Source organism: Nycticebus coucang, chromosome 14, assembly GCF_027406575.1.
Source record: "Nycticebus coucang isolate mNycCou1 chromosome 14, mNycCou1.pri, whole genome shotgun sequence".
Classification (NCBI taxonomy): domain Eukaryota; kingdom Metazoa; phylum Chordata; class Mammalia; order Primates; family Lorisidae; genus Nycticebus; species Nycticebus coucang.
This window is the reverse complement of record NC_069793.1, coordinates 18,563,399-18,586,784: the sequence shown is the minus strand read 5'-3', so window position 1 is coordinate 18,586,784 and position 23,386 is coordinate 18,563,399. Positions and strand designations below refer to the sequence as shown.

General features: G+C 42.9%; 1 protein-coding gene and 1 pseudogene across 4 annotated transcripts in view; both read left to right on the top strand.

Annotated features, from left to right (window-relative positions):
• Positions 1–23,386, top strand: part of CSTPP1 (centriolar satellite-associated tubulin polyglutamylase complex regulator 1) — a 226,131-nt gene that overhangs the window by 166,382 nt on the left and 36,363 nt on the right. The window lies entirely within an intron of this gene.
• Positions 6,877–14,885, top strand: LOC128565230 (eukaryotic initiation factor 4A-II-like; annotated as a pseudogene).

The window sequence follows — 23,386 nt, the reverse complement described above, 5'->3', positions numbered from 1 at the left end:
TTGAGCGATTCTCTTGCCTCAGCCTCCCAAGCAGCTGGGACTACAGGCGCCCGCCACAACGCCCAGCTACAGATATACATTTTGTAAGCCTCTCATCTAGAGATGCATACTCAATGGAGACAGTATTGTCCCCAAAGGTTCAAAAATTGGTTCTCTGGGAGGCAAAAAAAAAAAAAAAGAACATATTAATGGTTTGTGGCTCTCCAGTACATAAAAAGATATATAGAATGTATGTGATATTAAAATTTCATGGGGAGGCTGGGCACCTGTACCTCAGTGGCTAGGGTGCCAGCCATATACATCAGAGCTGGCAGGTTTGAATCTAGCCTGGACCTGCCAAACAACAATAACAACTACAACCAAAAAATGGCTGGGTGTCATGGCGGGCGCCTGTAGTCCCAGCTACATGGGAGGCTGAGGGCAAAAGAATTGCTTAAGCCCAAGAATTTGAGGTTGCTGTGAGCTTTAATGCCACAGCACTCTACCCAGGGCGACATAATGAGACTCTTCTCAAAAAAAAAAATTAAATAAATAAAACAAAATAAAATTTCAAGGAGACCAGCCGGCCGCAGTGGCTCGCACCTGTAATCCTAGCACTCTGGGAGGCTGCAGCAGGTGGATTGCCTGAGCTCACAGGTTCAAGACCTGCCTGAGCCAGAGCAAGACCTCGTCTCTAAAAATAGCCGGGTATTGTGGTGGGTGCCTGTGGTCCCAGCTACTTGGGGAGGCTGAGGCAAGAGAATCACTTGAGCCCAAGAGTTTGAGGTTGCTGTGAGCTATGACGGCACAGCACTCTACCAAGGGCAACAAAGTGAGACTCTTGTCTCAAAAAAAAAATTTTTTTTTCATGGAGGGGGTGGGCAGTTAGGAATAAATGTCTAAAATAGTTGGGGAGGGGGACAATAATGAGAAAAAGACTGAGAATCTTTGCTCTAATCTAGAACATACATGCAGTTATCCGTTATTTTTTCAAATACGTTTGACCCTAAGCATAGGCAAGCTGCACATTGTCAGGTCAAATAAAGATTGCCAATGATTATTCCTTCAGTCTGAGAGGAACTGAGTTCATAGAAAACTTGAAAGAAGATGAAATTTGTACCCTAAGGGGTAATGATTTCAGACAAACAACTTGAACATAAAGTCTACACGTTAGAACCAGTACTTTGTGCTTAAATAAAATGTGGTTAAATCTTTAAGGTAAGAGGTTTCCTTTTTTTCTTGCCTCTTTAGCCTTACAGAAAGGCACATCAAGGGTAAGTATGATCTTCAAAGAGTTTCACAGAAAAAGCCAAATTGAGAGAAAGGAGAGGGTGTGGGCCCAAAGGCAGGAAGGGAATAATTGTCTAAATAGTAATGTAAAGTGTGAAGCATTGAAAACAAGCAAATTGGTGGAAATTGATGTTTAAGTATTACAGAAATTTTAAGTTCGCTATTACTGTTAGTATTAATAAACATTTATAAATCCTAAGTAATCCAAAGTATTTTGCCTTCCATCCCCTTCATACGTGTTACATAGGTTTTTCATACACTTAGAACAGATGGGACAATCCAAAATTGACTTTCTTTTTTTTTTTTTTTGTAGAGACAGAGTCTCACTTTATGGCCCTCGGTAGAGTGCCAGGGCGTCACAGCTCACAGCAACCTCCAACTCCTGGGCTTAAGCAATTCTCTTGCCTCAGCCTCCCGAGTAGCTGGGACTACAGGCGCCCGCCACAACGCCCGGCTATTTTTTGGTTGCAGTTTGGCCGGGGCTGGGTTTGAACCCGCCACCCTCGGTATATGGGGCCGGCGCCCTACCAACTAAGCCACAGGTGCCGCCCCAAAATTGACTTTCTGTATACAATGAAATTGGGAAGAGGCCTGTGTTCTGTTAGGCTTAGCAGCCCTGAAACACTAGAATAGACATATTAAACACTATATTATTGGGCCTGGCACAATGGCTCACACCTGTAATCCTAGCATTATGGGAGGCCAAGGCAGGAGAGGATCCCTTGAGCTCAGGAGTTCAAGACCAGTCTGAGCAAAGCGAGACCACTTCTCTTCTATAAAACAGAAAAGTTATCTGGAAGTTGTGGTAGGTGACTATGGTCCAGCTACTTGCAAGGCTGAGGCAAGAAGATTGCTTGAGCTTAGTAGTTTGAGGTTGCAGTGAGCTAGGCTGATGCCACGGTGCATTAACTTTGGCAACAGATTGACACTCTATCTCAAAAAAAAAAAAAAAAATACACACACACACACACAGGGTGACCATAAAGTTCGTGTGCAATTTAACAGGAACTTTATGGCCACCCTATATTTCTTCCTTGCTTAGTCAGCCTGTTCTTTGATATACCTACCCATAACTTAGAAGAAACAGAGATTGCCTTACAGAAATCCACCTTAATTCCCTGCCTGTTGATTTCTTAAGATCATAGAATCCTAAAGAGCCCTTCAAGCTCCCTGACAACCATGTTGTCCGCTCATCTCTGTCTCCTACCCCATTTCCAAAACCTGACATACTGTCCTTTTCTTTCTTTTTTTTTTTTCTTCTTTTTTTTTTTTTATTGTTGGGGATTCATTGAGGGTACAATAAGCCAGGTTATACTGATTGCAATTGTTAGGTAAAGTCCCTCTTACAATCATGTCTTGCCCCCATAAAGTGTGACACACACCAAGGCTCCACCCCCCTCCCTCCGTCCCTCTTTCTGCTCCCCCCCCAACCTTAATTGTCATTAATTGTCCTCATATCATACTGTCCTTTTCATAGTTCTTTAGAGCCCCACCCTTCAGCTTCTCTTTGTTACCCACTGGGTGGGTGTAACCAGACCTCAGTCACACTGTAGCCCCAGCAGCTGGGCTTCTCTCTTCCCCATTACATTGCAGACATTCTTTTCACATCATTTTGTCCTCTCTGCTGCATTCCCTTCATTTGGCTTCATTCCCTCAGTGCAAACTTCTGTTTCAAGGGATAGGAGTTTGCCAAGGAGATGCTGGCAAAAAGGGTCCAGTTCTCTCCTTTCTATCTGAAGAGCCCAGTGTCACTCATTAGCATATGAGAAGAATGGTTGTAAATAAACATCAAATGAGGTTAACGAGCTGCAGCTCATCAATATTAATGAAGTCTACCTTACAGCCTTGGAGTGAGGTACCAATGGCTCTAATCACAAGAAGCAGTTTCATAAGGCCCCAGTATTGGCAGGAAAGGTTAGACATAGCCTGTTGGAATGTTTGTCATTTAACGACCCCAGGAATGCTCCAGAGAAAGGCTATCTGATACCAGATCTGCCCTTGCAAGCCCATCTTATATTCAGATTACATCTGTTTGTCTCAACAGGTGGAAGCCTGGAAGAATAAAGCTGTATCTGCTAAGTCAGAATCTAGGATGGGAATACTTGAGGTCAGTTTGCAGTTCCCAAGTCAAAAATGAGGAGCCCAGAATACCAGGATTTGATCTTTCATTGCCCTTTCATCAGTAACTCCATAGAGCCCATACTCTTATTTAAATTTAGTGAAGGAAGATCTGGGGACCTTCTAAGCCCAACTTCATAAGAAATCAAGAAACTTCCATTTCATGTGGCTCATAAGCAAACCACTAATTAGTTCCCTCTATACAGACCATGTTTGATTCCTTTCTTTTTTTTTTTTTTTTTTGTAGAGACAGAGTCTCACTTTATGGCCCTCGGTAGAGTGCCATGGCCTCACACAGCTCACAGCAACCTCCAACTCCTGGGCTTAAGCGATTCTCTTGCCTCAGCCTCCCGAGTAGCTGGGACTACAGGCGCCCGCCACAATGCCCGGCTATTTTTTGGTTGCAGTTTGGCCGGGGCCGGGTTTGAACCCGCCACCCTCGGTATATGGGGCCGGCGCCTTACCGACTGAGCCACAGGTGCCGCCCCCATGTTTGATTCCTATGCCTATATTTAGAGAATTCAAACAATAATAAGTTAGTGAATACTTACTGTGTCCCAAGCATAGTACTAGACATTTTTGATATGTTATACAAGATGTATAATTCTCTGCTGGGTGCAGTGGCTCATGCTTGTAATCCCAGCACTTGGGAGGCCGAGGTGGGTGGATTGCCTGAGCTCACAGGTTCAAGACAACCTGAGCTTGTCTCTTAAAATAGCCGGGCATTGAGAGTTTGAGGTTGTTGTGAGCTATGACGCCATGGCACTCTACCAAGGGTGACAAAATAAGACTCCGTCTCAAAAAAAAAAAAAATTACATATATATGTATATCTCACAAAAATCTCATGAGGGTATTATCATTTTACAGATTAGGAAGTTGAAACTCACAGATCTGATGTCATATGCCTAAGATCACACATCTAATAAGTGGAGCTCAGATCTAGATGACTGTCTGACTAGAATAAAGCCCATGCTTTTTTTTTTTTTTTTTTAGACAAATCCCAGACTAGAGTGCAGTGGAGTCATCCTTACTCACTGCAGCCTTAAACTCTTGGTCTCAAGCAATCTGCCTGCTTCAGCCTGCCAAGTAGCTGGGACTAGAGGCATGCACTGTCACACCAGACTAATTTTTTAGAGGTAGAGTCTCATGATGTTGCTCAGGCTAGTAGAAGAGACCCAGGCTTTTAATCACAACACTCTGGTATCTCAGTCAGTCACATAAAGCATGTGAGCTTCTGTTTTGCTCCTTCCCTTTGGTAAGATTCATGCCTTCTCCAATTCAAGAGACTAAATGCAAAGTAGTTCTCTAAAAATAGAATTAATTGGTGGCGCCTGTGGCTCAAGGAGTAGGGCGCCGGTCCCATATGCCAGAGATGGTGAGTTCAAACCCAGCCCTGGTCAAAAAACCAAAAAAATAAAAAAATATATATATAAAAATAGAATTAATTTATTAATTAATTTTAGAATTAATATTTTGGACACAGAATGTTACTTTGTTGCCCTTGGTAGATTGCCATGGCGTCATAGCTCACAGCAACCTTAAACTCTTGGGCTCAAGAGATCCTCTTGCTTCATCCTCCCAAGTAGCTGGTACTACAGACGCCTGCCACCAACATCTGGCTAGTTTTTCTATTTTTAGTTAAGACGGGATCTTGCTCTTGCTGACGCCGGTCTTGAACTCCTGAGCTCAGGCAGTCCGCCTGCCTCAACCTCCTAGAATGCTAGGATTATAGGAGTGAGCCACCTTGCCCACCTAGAATTAATTTTTTTAAGTCAAAGCACCTCTTTGAAATTATTTTTAGAAAAGAAATTTTTATTAAATGTATTTTTCTTGGTATGTACATTTGGAGTCAGAGGAATGTATACTTCAAGAACATCTGTGTGTGTTGCACATGTGTACACACATTGGGTAGTAGTGATACTGATTGATCCACTTTGTCACAGGAGTTCCTTTTATGATTAAGCACACACCTACACCTTGCAGGAAGTCGACCACTATGGAACACAGAGAAAGCCACCTGGCTCCTATGGCTTAGTTGATTGAGCCTATGACCCTATCCTCAATTACATTGTTTCAACAACTGAACCCTTGGTTTATTACTTAAAGGTCATACTATCAACTTCTTTATCCATGCTTTCCTTGAGGGTGGGAAGGAGCCCCTGATGCTTCATCAAGTGGTTGTTAACACAAATACTACACCTTATTGTAAGGAAATCATAGTGAAAAGATCTGAGTGAAATAGCCACTTCTCTTTCTTCTGCTTTTCTCCTTAAATACTCAGGGACCTTACTTGATCATTTTTTACTTAGGCTAAACTTAGTAGGCTAAGTTACTTAGGCTAAACTTTAGGCCCATTCCTGGGCCATTACTTAGGCCCAGGAATGTTTCCCCAGAATGGCACCCACAGCCCACCCATGCAGGAGCTCTTCCTGCCACCAAGGTAACCAAGACTAGGAAGCAATTGAAACTGGGCCTTCCTTTCCCAGGCCTGTGGCTGTCAACTTGGCTCAGAAAGAGGCAGACTGATGACTTTTTCGCACTACCACACAGTTCTCATTCGAGCCTGGTCACATGGCTGTGCCTTCTTACGGCCAAAAAAGGATAGGCTGTTTCCCGTTCTTTGCACCCTGGGTGCTTGGGCTTCTTAGATGAAACCATCAGGACCCCCAAACCTTGAAACTTTTCCAGGGGCAAATTGCATGCAGTGCTGAGAAGGAGGGGCTGTGCAGTGGAGCAGCGGATGGTGTACAGTCGGGATGTTTGCAAGAGCCAAGGGGTTAGTTCATTGCTGCTTTGTATACTCAGGCACACCAGAAAACTCAGATTAATAGGCTGTTTATTCTTCAGCATGTTCCTTGAATCAAAGGCTCTGGATGGTATTATTGAAGAGTGTTTGTGAGAGCGCCCTGGAACACTCCTCCTGGGCTCCGCTCACTGAAGAGGAACGATTGAGTCCTTTCATTTCCCGGGCAGCATCCCTCTCGCTTGTTGCTCACTGTAGTATAAAGGTCTGTGGAACCTTTGTTAGAAACAGAATCTTTTGTTCTGTCTTTATGAGGTCCCATTACCTACAGCACCTTGGTCTGTAAGAATCTAATTATTTAATGTTCTTGTCTTTGAGCTACCTGAACTTAATGAATACAATCTATTCTATCTCAAGTAGCTGGGGGGTTTTTGTTTTGTTTTTGACTGTTTGGCACCAGTTCTCTGTTTGGGGAATGGTTATTTTTCATGCTTATTTAAAGGAGTTTTTCCAGGAGAGAAGGAAACAGCTACCTGAACCTGTGAAACAAAAGGATATGTTTTCTGTTAGAAAATCCTGAAGTTAATGACATTTCCTCAGAGTTTAGAATTGAGGTATATTGAATTATGAAAGAATTATTTTCTTCACTCCCACCCATGCAGTAGAGATTTATATTGGAGAAGGTGGCAAAAAGTTAGGAGAGAAACTGCTTCTCAACTGTTCCTCCCATTTCCCTTTTAGCAACATGCTGGCATGTGAGTGATCACGTACCCTGTTCCCGCTGGCAGATATACTTCTCTGTAGCCTGGAAAATATTGTATTTCAGGCCTCCACCACTTTCTGTTTTTTTGTTTCTGGAGACAGAGTCTCAGTTTGTTGCCCTCAGTATGACATCATGGCTCACAGCAACCTCTACCTCTTGGGCTCAAGTGATTCTCTTATCTCACCCTCCCAAGTAGCTGGGATTACAGGTGCCTGCCACAATGCCCAGCTATTTTTTAGAGACAACTTTTGCATGCACACACACACACGTACCACACAACTATACCCATCCTGTGTATCCCGTTAACACATAGGCATCCAGTCTATTGCAAAGGTACTTGAAGTTCACTCATCACTATACACAGTGTATTCAGCACATAATTGTTACTCTTACATATCAAACAAAGCCCAGTACAATAATAAGCAATAGTTTTGACTCTGGTACAATTCTTAATTACCACACCAATAAGCCTGAAAATGAAATCAGAGTTATATATCTGGGGTTAGACTACTCTAGAAACTATCTGGCATCCTATAGCCCAAGATACCACCAGTGAGGTGCACCTTGGACCAGTGGAAACTCTCTCTCTAAAAGACACTGTCCCCTAGTTTCCCTCACAAACCAGCACAGCTGTTTGGATGAGGACTATTTGCCATATATACACTGTGACCAAGATATATATACACACCCTGGCGTTCCGCCTGATTCCTTCCGTGAAGTCCATCTGTTTATCCAGTTCCAAATCCCAGAAGGCAGTCACCAAAAAGTAAATAGTGAAAAGGGACAGGTTTTTTTCTTTCTTTTCTTGATAAACACGTTCCAGTGAACAAAACAGATTTTGCAAACACATTCCTTCCAGTAAATCTTACCTCACAGCTGTGTGAGAAAGGCTTAGAGGAAAGAAAGATGGGTACAAAAGGGTCCCGGGAGTTGATTAGAAGAAATAAAAAGTTCAGAAATCCACAAGGCAGGGGACAGTTCAGTACTATCTACTTCTTGTAGGATGGAAATTTGTTTTTTCCCCTCATTTTCACTCCTCATCCTGAACTTGGGAATTTTGGTGGTCTTACCAAAGATAAAGTACTGGCTGCAAGTATCAGCTTCTTTAGCTAAAATGCAATCTGTCCAAACTCTTATCTTTAGAGGCTGTGCCCTGCACTTCTGATGTACCCTCTACCCCTCCCGGTAACCCTGCTCTCATCCACTCCAATTGTAATGGTCCCTGGATTCAAACAATGGTGTATTGCCCCAAAGCACCCCATTCGGGCTGTCTCTGCTTCACATCCATCCCTTTGGCTAGAAAAATGAGAGAGTGAGCTCAGATCAAGAACTTGGATTCTGAAGATTAGGACAAGCACAAGAAATTGACCTTTTGCCTCAGAGGCGGCTCTATGTTTGTGTGTCTCTGTTTGATGCCGAATTGGCTCACTGAACCATTCAGGAGTTGTTTTTTAAAAATGTTCTCCTCACTCCTCATTTGCGGGTCAGATGCTTTGGATAATCCAGTGGAATTCTCTCTGCTTCATGCTGGTTGCTGCCAGACAGAGAGTGCTAAAATCCTGTCAGTCGGTGACTTGAAATGATGATGTGTGAAACAGTGCTGTGATTTGGACATCCTGCGCTCATTCACGGAGACTGCTTTGCCAGTTAACTATAATGGTGAAATGTGACAGCACAATGTCTATAGCCCTTGTCTTATCTTTCTTCTGGGAACAAAGTACCTGCCTGTGTCCCCACCCTCCCCAATGGCAGTATGTAGCTCCGGTAATCCATAAGCCTCAGAATTGTGTTTCATTCAGTATTGTCCCTTTCCTAGGCCTCATAAAGGACGTCTTTAACAGATTGCAAAATGCCAGAGACAGAGAAATAGCACTTGTGTGCATAATAGGAAAGTGGGAACAAAACACTCTTGCTGCTGGTTCCTGTCTCCTAGTCTTTGCACTTGAGGTCGCTTCTTTCCCCAGATTGCACAGCTGGCTCCTTCTCCTCTGGTGAGGTCTCAGCTCAAATGGTACTTTCTCAAAGACGTTATCCCACCCCATCTGTGGTCCGTCAGTCACTCTGTATCACATTATTCTGTTTTACTTATATCGTCATCCTTCTCACGTCCTAAAAGTATTTATTTCTTTGGTTACCCACACACACTAGAGGTGAGTACCATGAAAACAGGGATTTTTGCCTGTCTTATCTATTTCTATTTTCCCAGAATTAAGCTTAGTCCCTGGCAGACAGTTGACTCTTAACATTTAAGGGTAAGAATGTAGCAATTAAAAACTCCCAAAGCAATATACATGGTTACTATCAGGAACTGTTAAAGGCAGACAGACCAATAGCTCAAGGAATGGAATGAAAATACAGAGTTTCTTACACTGATTTTAATGTCCTATGAATAATTACAAATTAAATGTATTGAGTAAAAAATCACAAAAATTCAGTTGCCTTTCATTTCTTCTGATTCATACTGAACTATTCTCTATCGAGCAGGTTAGGTCAGGGTCATGGAGACCAAGTACTACAAATTTCCTTGCCATACTGGCATAATTGAGGCCACAAAGTCTGCCCATTTCCAGATTTCCAGTGTTGGCTTTCCCTAGGGCAGGTGCCAGAAGAAACTGGTACAACAATTCAAAGCAGTATACAGCCTAGCCTGGATATCTTCACCCATCTTTTATTCCATTGCTGCCTGCCTGCAATTCCCAAAGGGACAACATTCCTGTCTGCACCTTGAGGGCCTTGCAGCTCCTTTGGTTGTGAAAGCCATGGAGGATGAGTGGGGTGTGTTTTAGCTCTGACCTGCCCAGTGTGAGACTGTATGACCAATGCTTTTTTTTTTGCCTAGCAGACACATGGCACTTGTCTCCTCAGAAGTCCTTCACCCAAATGAGAAGTATTAGCTTCTCGGACATTATCCTTTGTCTTGCTGGGGGAAGATTAGTGTCTAGTGTCAAGAGAGAGATACTAAAGATGAAAGAGCCTCCACCAGGAAAGGAGATACTTTTGCCTGAATCTCTTAATTTGTTTTTCCTCTATACAAGTGCATTCATGTTGCTGGGCTCCCTGGCTTACTCCCTAGCAGTTTATAGTCATTATTATCATGACTCTGTGGTCTTATTGATTTTACAATGGGTTTCAACTGCCATAGGTGACTCTTCCATGCTCTACTGCTTTTTCTCTTACATTGCTAACAACTCTTCTGTGGGTTTCAGCCTTTAGCTGCACCCACCCCACTCCACACCCTACCCCTTCCCTGTCTTTTATTGATGCTGTGTTGACTTTGCATGCCTTTGTTAGTTCAGTTTTCTGAGCACCTGCAGAGAATAAACCATCTCTACTTGCTGCTGGGGATCACCCATGCCTTTGATCTATTTGATTTCTGTTCTTTTGGAAGTGTTGAAGGACTCTCTAACCCCACCAAAGTACATAAAATGTCCCTGCAGCCTGACCTTCCAGACTAGCTGTTTAGAGATGAGAAGATGTTCATGTAAATACAGATGTAGATACCATTTATTAAATGTTTACCATGTACCATATATCTCATTTAATCTTTGCTTATAGGCCTAAAAGGCCCTTATATGAACTGGCCCAAATTATTCCTCTAACCCAATCTCTTATTTTTTCCCCACTTATTGTCTTGCCTACAGCCACACTGGCTTTCATGCTATTCTTCTTAACCCTGCCTTAAAGAGGCATTTTCCCTCTTGAAGACGTTTGCAGTGGCGGGCTGGTACTGTGGCTCACACCTGTAATCCCAGTACTCTGGAAGCCCGAGGCAGATGAATTGCCTGAGCTCAGGAGTTCGCCTGAGCAAGAGCAGGACCCCTATCTCTAAAAATAGCCAGGCATTATGGCAGGCGCCTGTAGTCCCAGCTACTGGGAAGGCTGAGGGAAAAGAATCTCTTGAGCCCAAGAGTTTGAGGTTGCTGTAATCTGTGATGCCACAGCTCACAGCATACCTAGGGCGACAGAGTGAGACTCTGTCTTAAAAAAAAAAAAAAAAAAAAGACTTTTGCAATGGCCATTCCCTCTACCTAGAATGTTCTTCCCTCCAATGTCTGTATCACTTACTCCTTAACTTCCTTCAGATTTTCACCTAGGTGTTACCTTCTCCATGAAAACTTCCTAGACCACTCTATATAAAATTGTGCAACTGCTACTACTTCACACACTCTATCCAACTTGCTCTATTCTACTTTTTCTACTATATTCATAATTAACTTACCATGTAGTTTACTTGTTTATTTTGTTTATCATTTATTATTTATCTTCCCCACCATAAAATAAGCTCCTTGATGGCAAGAAGCTTATCTGTTTGTTCCCTAATATATCTTAAGCACCTAAAAAACAATATCTGGCACATATTAGATGCCACATAATAACCTGTTAAATGAATGAACTTTGTCCCTTAAAAAACCCTATGAAGTATGTCCTTGTCCCCATTTTAAAGATAATGAAATTGAAGCTCAAAAAATTTTAATTGGGCTGGGCAAGGTGGCTCACACATGTAATCCTAGCACTCTGGGAGGCCCAGGTGGGTAGATTGCTTGAGCACAAGAGTTCGAGACTAGCTTGAGCAAAAAATAAGACACTGTCTTACCAAAAGTAGAAAAATTATCCAGGCATGGTGGAACATGCTACTTGGGAGACTGAGGCAAGATCTCTTGATCCTAAGCGTTTGAGGTTGCTATGAGCTATGATGACGGCACAGCACTCTCCCCAGGGCAACAGAGAGACTCTATCTTAAAAAAAAAAAAAAAAAAATTTGAGTAATTGACATGCCCCAGATTGTTTTTCTAGTAACTAATGGAGCTGGGATATGAACCCAGGGTTAACTAACTCCTAAAAATGTGTTTTCAACTATGAGGTCAATCCTAATAGTTGCTTGAGCTATTTATTTAAAGGTAGATTCAATGGCCTTCCCTGACTTCTCATATAATTTAACTCCTCTAGGTATTTAAACATCATTTTTATATGCATAAATTATTTTATTAAGCTAGAAAACACAGTTGTCTTCAGGGACCATTGAAACGTACCCTAAATGCATGCAGATTGTATTTTTTTTTTTTTTTTTTTTTTTTGTAGAGACAGAGTCTCACTTTATGGCCCTGGGTGGAGTGCCGTGGCCTCACACAGCTCACAGCAACCTCCAACTCCTGGGCCCAAGCGATTCTCTTGCCTCAGCCTCCCGAGCAGCTGGGACTACAGGCGCCCGCCACAACGCCCGGCCATTTTTTGGTTGCAGTTTGGCCGGGGCCGGGTTTGAACCCGCCACCCTCGGTATATGGGGCCGGCGCCCTACCCACTGAGCCACAGGCGCCGCCCCATGCAGATTGTATTTTAAATTTTTTTCCTGCTTCTCTGTTCTGTCATGCTGCTAATGCCTAATTTCTCGTTGCTGTCCTTGCACCTGCCTTTTTTATTCCTTTTCCTATCCTGGCTTACTTTGTCTAGTCCATATTCGGCTTAGAAATTATTACATATGGCTAAGCTTATTAAAAATTGTGAGTATAAGCAGAGTGTGTCTCAGAAGCCTGTCAATGAGCCACATAAGCTTTAACGTATAAACTTTGTGAAGTCTGTTTTGCCTATTTGGAGACTTATTAGCATTTAGATATTTGATATTGCCTGTTAGTAAAATTGTAAATAGACTAGATGTTATTGTGTTGAGCAGACAACCTGGAAAAAAATTTTTATTCTCATTTGATGTTAGTCTATCCTGTGACTTCACAAGTTCAAAGAGCCTTGAGATAGCCAGGTGTTATGGCAGGCATCTGTAGTCCCAGCTACTTGGGAGGCTGAGGCCAAAGAATTACTTGAGCCCAAGACTTTGAGGTTGCTATGAGCTGTGATGCTGCGGCACTCTACCCAGGGCAACATAGTGAGACTCTGTCTCAAAAAAATAATAATAATTCTTAATAGTCTTTCTTTTTAAAGACTTTTGACTTTTTCTCATTGCTCATACTTTTGTTTTGTTTTTTTTCTTTTTCTGAGACAGAGTCTCAACTATGTCACCCTGAGTAGGGTACTGTAGCATCACAGCTCACAGCAACCTCAATTTCTTCTCTTGCCTCAGCCACCCAAGTGGCTAGGACTATAGGCACCTGACAAAATGCCCAGCTATTTTTTTGTTGCAGTTGTCGTTGTTTAGCTAGTCCAGGCCAGGTTCGAACCTGCCAGCCTGGGTGTATGCAGCCGGCGCTCTACCCACTACACTGCAGGTGCTGCCCTATTTTCTTAATTTTTAAAATAGGTTATGTGGCTTTTCAGTTGGGTGCTGAGTGGTTTTATGGATCACGTCTGGTGGCTCTGCAGATTATAACAGAGAACATGGCGGCACAGAGGGAATGGACCCCAATGGTGTCATCGAGAGCAACTGGAATGAGATTGTTGATAACTTTGATGATATGAATTTAAAGGAGTCTCTTCTTCGGGGCATCTATGCTTACAGTTTTGAGAAGCCTTCCGCTATTCAGCAGAGAGCTATTATTCCTTGTATTAAAGATCTGAAAGGTAATTCTGGCACTTGGAGACTAAATGGGAGCAACTTGTCATGCTTGCATTGGTGGAACGAATGTTCGAAATGAAATGCAAAAACTTCAGGCTGAAGCACCACATATTGTAGTTGGTACACCAGGGATAGTATTTGATATGTTAAACAGAAGATACCTCTCTCCAAAATGGATCAAAATGTTTGTTTTGGATGAAGCAGATGAAATGTTGAGCCGAGGGTTTAAGGATCAAATCTATGAGATTTTCCAAAAATTAAATACAAGTATTCAGGTTGTTTTGCTTTCTGCCACAATGCCAACTGATGTGTTGGAAGTGACCAAAAAATTCATGAGAGATCCAATTCGAATTCTGGTGAAAAAGGAAGAACTGACCCTTGAAGAAATCAAATAGTTTTATATTAATGTTGAAAGAGAGGAATGGAAGTTGGATACAATTTGTGACTTGTATGAGACATTGACCATTATACAAGCTGTTATCTTTCTCTATACAAGGCTCAAGGTGGACTGGCTCACTGAGAAAATGCATGCCAGGGACTTCATAGTGTCTGCTCTGCATGGTGACATGGACCAGAAGGAAAGAGATGTCATCATGAGGGAGTTCTGGTCAGGGTCAAGTCGTGTTCTGATCACTACTGACTTGTTGGCTCGTGGAATTGATGTGCAACAAGTGTCTTTGGTTATAAACTATGACCTACCTACCAATTCTGAAAACGATATTCACGGAATTGGCAGAAGGGGTCGATTTGGGAGGAAAGGTGTGGCTATAAACTTCGTTACTGAAGAAGACAAGAGGATTCTTCGTGACATTGAGACTTTCTACAATACTACAGTGGAGGAAATGCCCATGAATGTGGCTAACCTTATTTAATTCCTAGGATGAGATGGTTTTGAATGCAGTGCTCGCTGTTGCTGAATAGGCGATCACAACATGCATTGTGCTTCTTTGGGAATATTTGAATCTTGTCTCAATGCTCATAACGGATCAGAAACACAGATTTTGATAGCAAAGCGACATTAGTCATGAGCTCTTGTGAGGAAAGTCATTGGCTTTATCCTCTTTAGACTCTTGGGGTGGGTATAAATGATGGGGTCTGTAAAATCTTTCTTTCTTAGAAATTTATTTCCTAGTTATATAGAAATGGTTGTATTAGGGGGCGGTGCCTGTGGCTCAGTCAGTGAGGCGCCGGCCTCATATACCGAAGGTGGCGGGTTCAAACCCGGCCCCGGCCAAACTGCAACAACAAAAAAAAAAGAAATGGTTGTATTAGATGTTCTCTATCATTTAATAATATACTTGTGGACTAAAAGATATAAGTGCTGTATAAAATCAGCCAATTACGTTAAACTAGCATATCTGCCTTTATTGTGTTTGTCATTAGCCTGAATAGAAAGGCCTTTAAAATTGATTTTTTAGAAAGCATTTGAATGCATTTTGTTTGGTATTGTATTTATTCAATAAAGTGTTTAATTAGTGCTAAGTGTGAACTGGACTCTGTTGCTAAGCCCCAGCAAGCAATCATATCCTAGGTAGGGTTAAATCCCCAGTAAAATCGCCATATTGCACGTCTTAATTACGTTTGAATGTTAAATAAATTATGTATTCACTTTAAAAATAAATAAATAAAATAGGTTATATGAAGTCTGACAATTAAATTCACAAACTCATCCTAGAAAAAGTGCTGTGTACCTCATTGCTGAATATCACTATGGTCACCAAGAGGAGTACTTTGAAGGTGACCATAGTGATATTCAGCAATGAGGTATGTAGCACTTTTCTTAGGACGAGTTCACGAACTTAATTGTCAGGCCCCATACGATGATAGCTCTGATGGCATTTCCAGAAAAAGAGTTCTAAAATTGTTTTGAAGGATGGACTAGGTACTAGGACTTCCCAGGAGGAATGCTTTGAAAGTGACTGAGTGATATTGAGCAATAAGGTATGTAGCACTTTTTCTAGGAAGAGTTTACAAACTTAATTGTCCAGCCTGATATATGAACATGACAAAACTCAAAAGATAAAAGGGTATATACTTTAAAATATATTTTATGGCTCGGCGCCTAGGGCACAGTGGTGACAGCACCAGCCACATACATCAAGGCTGGCGGGTTTGAACCTAGCCTGGGCCAGCTAAGCAACAGTGACAACTACAAAGAAAAATAGCTGGGCGTGTGGCAGGCACCTGTAGTCCCAGCTACTTGGGAGGCTGAGGCAAGATAATCACTTAAGCCCAAGAGTTTGAGGTTGCTGTGAGCTGTGACGCCGAGGTACTCTACTGGGGGCAATAAAATGAGACTCTGGGCGGCACCTGTGGCTCAGTGGGTAGGGCGCTGGCCCCATATACCAAAGATGGGGTCTTGTAGTGTTGCTCAGGCTGGTCTCAAACTCCTGGTCTCAAGTGATCCTCCTACCTCAGCCTCTCAAAGTGCTAGGATTATATTTGTGAGCCACTGTGCCCAGCTGTCCTTGTCTTTTTGTATGCCTGCCAGTCCCAGTGAAAGATAAGGATCAGGGTTCAGAAAGCCTAACTCTTGTGTCATTTCTCAGAATAAAGAACACTATCATTTGGTTCACATTTTTATAAAATAAGATGAGTGATTCACTCACATTACAGGCAAAGGATCCTTTACCAGGAACACTTTACTTTGAAAAACAAAGCTGATGGCTTTAAGGAACAGTAACTGCTAACATAATTTCCTTTCCCATCCAGTCCCAGAAGAGTCAGACACTCTTTCTCTAGCTGCCTCTTTCTTTTACCCACACATATACATATAATTATAGATACCAGTACTATATATGCCCACAAAAGACAGAAAACAGCAGGAAAGACAAAGGTGAATTCATCTCAAGAGATGTATGTGTTTGTCTATATCCAACCCTCTTTCTGGTTTCTGCTGTTTCTGTTTCTTAAGTCTGTCTTTTTAGTTGATGGGTAGCCATAAAGTCATCATCGTTAGTGGAAGTTAGTGGATTCTGACTACAGAACAGGCTGTGGTCTTTATAAATACGCCCACATGCTGGCAACAGCCTTCCCCTGCTCACACACTCATCAAGAACCAAAGAATTTAGATTGTTGTTTTTTTATTTTTAGTCTGTCTTGGTTCAGCTCACCTCAGTGAGTAACCCTGTTGCCGCTGCTTCTGTTTATATTTATTTAGAAAAGAAAGAAAATGCAGTTTAAGCAAATCGAATGCATAAGTTGTTCTACTTATTTCTTCTATGGCTGCTTTGGACAATGGAAAGCTTAGAGAAATTATAATAACTTTTATTAATTTTTATTTTCTGTGGCTTGCTTTATTAAGTCCTCGTTGGACAGTTTTGCTAATGGCTTATGAAATTTCATCCAAGCTGGGTATGGTAGCACATGCCTATAATCCTTGTTACTTGGGAGGCCAAGGCAGGAGGATCACTTGAAGCCAGGTTCCAGACCAGCCTAAGCAATAGCGAGAGTCTATCTCTAAAAAAAAAAAAAAAATGGGCGGCACCTGTGGCTCGGTGAGTAGGGCGCGGCCCCGTATGCCAAGGGTGGCAGGTTCAAACCCAGCCCTGGACAAACTGCAACAAAAAAATAGCCAGGTGTTGTGGCGGGCACCTGTAGTCCCAGCTAATCACGTAAGCCCAAGAGTTAGAGGTTGCTGTGAGCCGTGTGACGTCATGGCACTCTACCTGGTACAGTGAGACTCTGTCTCTACAAAAAAAAAAAAAAAATTAGCCTGGTATGGTGGCAGACTAATCCCCTATAATCCCAGCTACTCAGGAGGATCACTTGAGCCCAGAAGTTTGAGGTGGCTATGAGCTATGATGACACAACTACACTACAGCCTGGGCAACAGAGCAAGACCTTATCACAAAAGAAAAGAAGAAAAACAGGGTGGTGCCTGTGGCTCAGTAGGTAGGGCACCAGCCCCATATACAGAGGGTGGTGGGTTCAAACCTGGTCCCAGCTAAATTGCAACAAAAAATAGTCCGGTGTTGTGATGGGTGCCTGTAGTCCCAGCTACTCAGGAAGCTGAGGCAAGAGAATCGCCTAAACCCAAGAGCTGGAGGTTGCTGTGAGCTGTGACACCGCAGCACTATACCCAGGGCGATAAAAGTGAGACTCTGTCTCTAAAAAAAAAAAAAAAGAAAGAAAGAAAGAAAAGAAGATATCATAGAGAACTAGCCTGTCTAGCAGAAAGAGGCCTTGCCCTAGAAGAGTGTTTTTCTTTCTTTCTTTTTGTTTTTTTGTTGTTGCAGTTTGGCCGGGCTGGGTTTGAACTCACCACCCTCGGTATATGAGGCCGGCACCCCACCCACTGAGCCACAGGCACCACCCAGAAGAGTGTTTTTCAATTGTTTTTATCTCATAGCACACTTGAAAATATAGTTACACTTCTGAGACACACTTAAATTATGTTGATCAGATTGGGCGGCGCCTGTGGCTCAGTGAGTAGGGCGCCGGCCCCATATGCCAAGGGTGGCGGGTTCAAACCCAGCCCCGGCCAAACTGCAGCAACAACAACAACAAAAAATAGCCGGGCGTTGTGGCGGGCGCCTGTAGTCCCAGCTGCTCAGGAGGCTGAGGCAAGAGAATCGCGTAAGCCCAGGAGTTAAGAGGTTGCTGTGAGCCGTGTGAGGCCACGGCACTCTACCGAGGGCGGTACAGTGAGACTCTGTCTCTACAAAAAAAAAAAAAAAATTATGTTGATCAGAAAGAAGGAATACATACTTATATGCTTTGAAATTCTTTAAAAAATAATTTAATTAATGATCTTTAAATATTTTCACAGCACACCTAAGATCCTCTCACAGAACACCAGTGTGATACAGTGCACTGGTTGAAAAATCCCTGCCCTGGAATAAGAATACTTGATTTGATCCTGGCACTACCACTTAAGATGGCAATTTTGTCCCTTGCTGAGGCTCATTTTCCTTATCTGTAAAAATGAGGATAATCTCTTCTCCCTCCCCTGCAAAAGTGATAATGCACGTGAAAATGGTCTGCACAATTCTACAATCTCTACAAATATGAGCCATAAGCACTAGTAAAAGTGAAGTGATAGAGAATTGGCAATGCAGGAACCATCCAGGAAAGTGGTGTGCACCTGCCTTCAGGCAGGAAGTCTGTTTTCATTCATCAGTAAGGAACAAAGGCATGATAAAATAATCATGAGATAAGAAATAGGATTGTTTTAGGCTTCCACCGGCTGGAGCTGAAGGAGAATTCATGAATTGTGCCTTCTGTTACACAGGTGCCATCCCACCTGTGTGCCTCAAATGCAGAAATAACAAGAGCAGGTACTGTTTATTGAATGCTTACCCAGGCCATATAGTCACAGTTTAACATAACCAAACCATCCCTCCCTTGTTTTTATCATCTCTTTTAATCGTCTCAAAAATGCTTCATGATTAGTATTAGTATTATACTACCATTATTCATACTATTATTATTTACTCTCATTTCAAATTAGCATGCCCAATGTCATAAGGCTGGTTACCTAAAGAAACAGGATTTGGAGCTGGGTTGGCTATTTTTTGTTTTTTGAGACAGTCTCACTTTGTCATTCATGTTAGAGTGCAGTGGTGTCATAGCTCATAACAACCTCAAATCCTTGAGCTTAAGCGATTGTCATTTCTCAGCCTTCCAAGTAGCTGGGACAATAGGCACCCACCACAACACCCAGCTATTTTTAGAGACGAGGTCTCACTCTGGTTTGGGCTGGTCTCGAACCTGTGAGCTCAGGCAATCCACCCACCTTGGCCTCCCAAATGCTGGGATTACAGGCGTGAGCCCCTGCTCCAGGCCTTTTTTTTTTTTTTTTTTTTTTTAAAGAGACTAGGTTTTGTTCTGTCATCCAGGCTGGAATGCAGTAGCATGGTCATAGCTTACTACAGCCTCAAACTTCTGGACTCAAGCTATCCTTCTTCCTCAGCCTCCCAGGTAGCTGGAACTACAGGTGTGTGCAAAGCCTGCAAGGCCTGCATGCTTAACCACTGCACTATTTAAAAGTTACTTAGGGGTTATAGCCAGTGGGTTTTGTTTTGTTTTGTTTGCCAGTGATTTTTTTTTTTTTTTTGAGACAGTCTTACTATGTCACCCTCAGTAGAGTCCCATGGTGTCACAGCTCACAGCAACCTCCAACTCTTGGACTTAAGCGATTCTCTTGCCTCAGCCTCCCAAGTAGCTGGGGCTACAGGCACCTACCACAGTGCCCAGCTATTTTTTTGTAGTCATTGTTGTTTGGCAGGCCTGGCCTGAGCTTGAACCCACCACCTTTGGTGTATGTGGCTGGCTCCCTAGCTGCTAAGCTATAGGCACCGAGCCACCAACTATTTTTTGTTGTTTAGCTGGCCTGGGCCACGTTCTAACCCGCCAGCCTCAGCATATGTGGCCAGCACCGTAACCACTGTGCTGCAGGCACAGAGTCAGTTTGCCAGTGATTTTTAAACTGTGCTTTGCATGGTGGCTCATGCCTGTAATCCTAGCACTCCATGAGGCTAAAGGACAGTGTATTGCCTAAGGTCAGGCGTTCAAGACCAGCCTAAGCAAGAGCAAGACCCTATCTCTACTAAAAATTAAAAAAAACTAGCCAAGCTTTGTGGCTGGTGCCTGTAGTCTCAGCTACTAAGACTAATGCAAGAGGATCGCTTTAACCCAAGAGTTTGAGGTTGCTGTGAGCTATGATGGCCATGAAACTCTACCCAGGACAACAGAGTGAGACTCTGTCTCAAAAAAAAAAAAAAAGAGAAGAAAAGAAAACCTTTCTTTTGTAGAGCTCTAGAGTTTTAAGGCAGTGCCTCAGGTCTTCTCTTCCCACTGCCTTCAGCCTCGATGAGGGTTATTAAAGAGGAATTTTGGAAAAAAAAAAAAAAAAAGAGTAATTTTGGTAAGAAAGGCTTTTTGTGCTCGGCGCCTGTAGCTCAGCCGCTAGGGCACCAGCCACATACACCGGAGCTGGCGGGTTCGAATCCAGCCCAGGCCTGCCAAACAATAATGACAACTACAACCAAAAAATAGTTGGGTGTTGTGGTGGGCATCTGTAGTCCCAGCTACTTGGGAGAATGAGGCAAGAGAATCACTTAAGCCCAAGAGTTTGAGGCTGCTGTGAGCTGTGACGCTACAGCACCCTACTGAGGGCGACATAGTGAGACTGTCTCAAAAAAAAAAAAGAAGGATTTCCATTTTTTTAAATATATATCTCTTTAAAAACTTTTCCAACTTCATGTAGTACAACATCCTTATTTTACAGGTGGGAAAACTGAGGCCTGGAAAAGTTGTGCCCAGAGGAATACAATCAGTTCCTTGCCAAACTCAGACCAGGTTCTTTTCTCTGTATCACGATGTGTCTCTGTAGTAGAAAAGACTTTTTCACCTCTAAAACATTTTAAAAACCCCATTCTGGTCATAAAAGCCCATAGAAGGAAATTAAAAATACTTCTTTTTCAAAGAGTGAGTGAGGTATTCAAGATATATCACCACTGGGAGGGCAGAGTGTTTCTCTCACCTTTAGTCACCATTAGATGGGATTAAAGTTGATTCTCCACTTTAGCTCTTGTGCCTGTTTAACCATTTCTGTTCAATTAAGAACAGGAATGTGTCACAGGAGTTTGAGACAGTACCTGCTTATTTCTGGAGGAGAATTACACCATGGCTCTGAGGTGTCAATTTCAAAGGGCACACCCTATCCTCCTGTTTCTAAGCAAAAATGTGAAGTGGCAACACCTGGTGGAGCTGCATGCGCATATGAATGCTGGTGCAAATGCTAGGTAGGTGTGTGTGACTTCTTTGGTGGGTCCCTGGACCCTTTGGGAGCTTATGATGTCAATATCTTGTTCCACATTTTGGTGCCCCAGATTGCCTTTCATTTCCTCAATAAATGGGTAGAAAACTGTGCCCATGCCAGAGTAGCTAGCCCTATCGTTACTAGAGAGAGGCTCAGTGCCTCCTTTCACAATGCCACGTGGCTGCCCTGCCCCCAGGCATGTGATTGTGCACCCTATTGTGTTTCATGTCATCAAAGCTTTCTGAGACAGGCCCTCCCCCAGAACAAAGCCTTGCCTTGGCCCTCCAACTGTCAATGACCCCATCATCATGGACAGAGACAGGGCAATATCCGAAGTTCTTATCATAAAGGTTCAGGCCCCCAGTGGTGGCTAGTGATGGCTATTAGCCTAAAAATCTGATCAGATTGTCATGATATGTCATACATGACCCTGGAGGAGAATTTTCAGACTCTGACTGGAAATGCCCACATTTCTTTTCTTTTTTTTTTTTTTTTTAGAGACAGAGTCTTACTTTGTTGCCCTTGGTAGAGTACGGTGGCGTCACAGCTCACAGCAACCTCCAGCTCTTGGGCTTAGACGATTGATTCTCTTGCTTCAGCCTCCCAAGTATCTGGGACTACAGGCACCAGCCACAATGCCCGGCTATTTTTTGTTGCAGTTTGGCTGGTGCCGGGTTCAAACCCGCCACCCTCGGTATATAGGGCCAGCGCCCTACTCATTGAGCTACAGGCGCCACCCAATGCCCACATTTCTTAAAATATTTATCATCTATAAACAGTTCCTGGGACTTGCTTCAATTCATCCTAAGCATGGGCATGAAATTATTTCTATTTCTGATACTTTGTCTAGAACATACATACTGGTCAAATAGAAATAGGCTGAATATATTTCTTGCTTTATGTCTGACTTAGTCATAATAAAATGCAAAAAACTAAAGAGACTGTCTGCCCCTATTTGAACATAGTAAAGATGCTTTGGGGAAAAATGAGTTGGCAAAGGATAGTGTTAATAATGGCCCAAGTACTTTACCCCACAGGTGTCATTGGAAGCCATTGCTTCTCATTCCCTTTGTAAGATAATTTCCTTTTGATACACCAATTATCATTTCTCTCCATTTATACTATAAAACAACAGCACTGCCAAACAAGATAAAATTTAATAACACAGCCTGCTCTTCTGGGGCTTTGCTCGACAGGAACATGGCCCTAGGATGTTAACAATCTTCCTGTGACTTGTGGTCCCGAGTGCTACATAGGGAGTGACACTCTCAGATGTCTTGCTGCTCTGCTATCCTTCCTCCTTAACCCCCCCACCCTCCCTTACTTCCCTCTCCCTCCTTGCTGAGTAGAACTGAGAAGTTATTTACTCAGCTGTGGCCTGGAAACAAAGCCTCAGTGCCCTAGGGATGAGAAGGGGTGGTGTGGTCATGCCCTGAACTATCCATGTCCTTCCGAGCATCCCTTGGCAGAGCAGCCTGGCTGAGGATAAGTGTCATTTAGAATGAGACTTCACAACCCCTGCATAAAAGAACATAAAAACAATTGCAGCTGAAAATTGGAGAGTCCACTCACAGGCTGTGGTATTCTCTGGCCTCTGTGGTAGTTCCTATTGAGATCATGCAGCCAACCAAGTAGAGGCTATTCAGTCCTCTGAGATTCCCCATGGCATGGTAGCATTTCATTATCTCTTTAGCTTTGTCCAACCCAGCCAACATGGAGGCACTCACACAAGGGAACTTAAGCCAAATCCCATTTCATCTCTCATATTTTTGCAGCTTGATTCAAGCTTTGGGGAAAGGTTTCTCTGAGTAAGGAACAAAAATACAGCCCCAATTCCATCCCAGAGACACCACTCTGACCCCGGCCAAAGCACCATGTCCCTGGAAGAACAGAGGCATCTGAGTCTACAACCCTATACCACCACAGTTCTGAGCAAATGTGGACACACATGGTGGTCTGCAAAGATGGTGTAGAAATGACTAAACTGCTCCCACAGAGTTTCAGAGGCTGGAATTTCCGCAGCAAGAAGGCAGACCAGATGTAGAAAAGATATCCTATTCCTACCAATGAGAATGAGTTAGCCTTTGAATATATTTGGAATCAATAATTTCTGACTAGACTAATTTTTTCCTTCCCTTTTCTTTTTTTTTTAATTTAAATTGTTTCTCTTTTTTTTTTCAAAGAGAAAGTTTAGGGCAGCACCCGTAGCTCAATGGGTAGGGCGC